The sequence below is a fragment of the Ursus maritimus genome, unplaced genomic scaffold (genome assembly GCF_017311325.1).
Source record: "Ursus maritimus isolate PB19 unplaced genomic scaffold, ASM1731132v1 scaffold_23, whole genome shotgun sequence".
Lineage (NCBI taxonomy): Eukaryota > Metazoa > Chordata > Mammalia > Carnivora > Ursidae > Ursus > Ursus maritimus.
The window spans coordinates 25,921,905-25,923,358 of record NW_024424786.1 but is presented as its reverse complement, the minus strand read 5'-3'; the positions used below and the strand labels follow the sequence as shown (position 1 = coordinate 25,923,358).

The 1,454-nt window shown below is 42.8% G+C and overlaps 1 non-coding gene across 1 annotated transcript; it reads right to left on the bottom strand.

Annotated features, from left to right (window-relative positions):
• Positions 1 to 1,010: 1,010 nt before the first annotated feature.
• LOC121104864 lies at positions 1,011 to 1,176 on the bottom strand. Its single transcript, XR_005837238.1, has one exon. It is a non-coding gene; the product is annotated as a U1 spliceosomal RNA (small nuclear RNA).
• Between the last annotated feature and the right edge of the window lie 278 nt (positions 1,177 to 1,454).

Genomic DNA, 1,454 nt, shown 5'->3' with positions numbered 1-1,454 from the left:
GGCATTTTTACCGAGAATGTATTGACAAAAGAATATAGTTGTGTCACTTAGAGTTTTTAGTTACCAAGAACAGAAACCTCTTTAATTACAAAGAGAATTTACTAAAGGATATCAGCACATGAGATCTCTAGGATAGTCAGATAATTATGACTGGAAGCCATGCAGCTAAGAAAAATGTGTGATCTGTGCTGAGTCGTTGGTGCAGATACAGCCCCACAGTTTTTAAATGTGGCACCAGAAAGTTTTCCCTTGAATTCTGAGACTGGGCCCTACCGCGGAGCCACTACCACTGCTCCTGAAAGCTCCATCCTCTTGCGTGCGTGCCGAGAGATGGAGTCCACGTGGCGTCTCCTTCATTGTCACCCTCTTCCTGATGAAAGACCCAAGCATCCAATGAAACCTGGGTCATGCAGGCTACTTCCTAACTGCTAAAGAGGCTGGAATATTGAGCGGGCATCTGTGTGTGCCTGGTGCAGGGGTTGCTACAACCACAGTGAAGGTGTTCAGAAGATGCTGGATATCAGTAGATATGACATCCAGCCCTGCATGCTCATGGTATAAATAAGCAATGTGTATAAACACTGAATACGTGATCCACACTCCCTTTTGGAAGACAGAGTATATGTGCACGCAGAGAAATAAAGAAGACTCTAAAGAAGAAAACCAAAAGCGATAGTATTGGATCCTGGAGAGGCTGGAAGGTAGAGTTTGGCTTATTTTTTATATCATGTTCATACATCTGTGTCTTTTAAATTCTCCGCCGTACATATATATTAATTTTATCCAAAAATAAGAGAAATAAACAGAACTTGATACCCTCACAGCCAATGTAACACAATGCCTGGTTTGTAATGAAAAAGAGTGGTAGCAAATTTAAAACTCAAGGCCCTCTTTTTTCATGAGAAACCTGAGGACAAGTGAGGACAAAGAGGCTTATCCAAGGGCATGCATGCAGAAGATGGTGAGGCCAGGCCAGAAACCCATATTTACCATTTTTAACATTTAATCATCAGGGAAAAGCATGGACACACACCCCCGACTACCACGAATTAGGCAGTTGAGTTTCCCACATTTGGGGAAATCGCAGGGGTCAGCACATGCAGATTGCAATGGATAAGCCTCCCTCTGGGAAAACCACCTTCTTGATCCTGGTATCTCCCTGTGCCCTGGAACGGAGCCACTTCTGTGAACGCTCCTCTCTCCTCTTCCTCCATCTTTACTGTATTTTAAGTCCTCTGATTTTTCTGTTTCATCTTGAGTATTTGTGTTTAATTTGTGACAATTGGACAACATGATACAGGTGATTTGTTTTTATATTTTTTGGCTGGTGGATGTGTAATCCTGATTACAATGAGACTTTCCAGTTATTCGGGGTTTTATCATTGGCTGGAGAAGGGAATGTGGTATCCACTAACCCACTCTCTCTCTCTCTCTCTGTCTCTCATCAGCAAGAG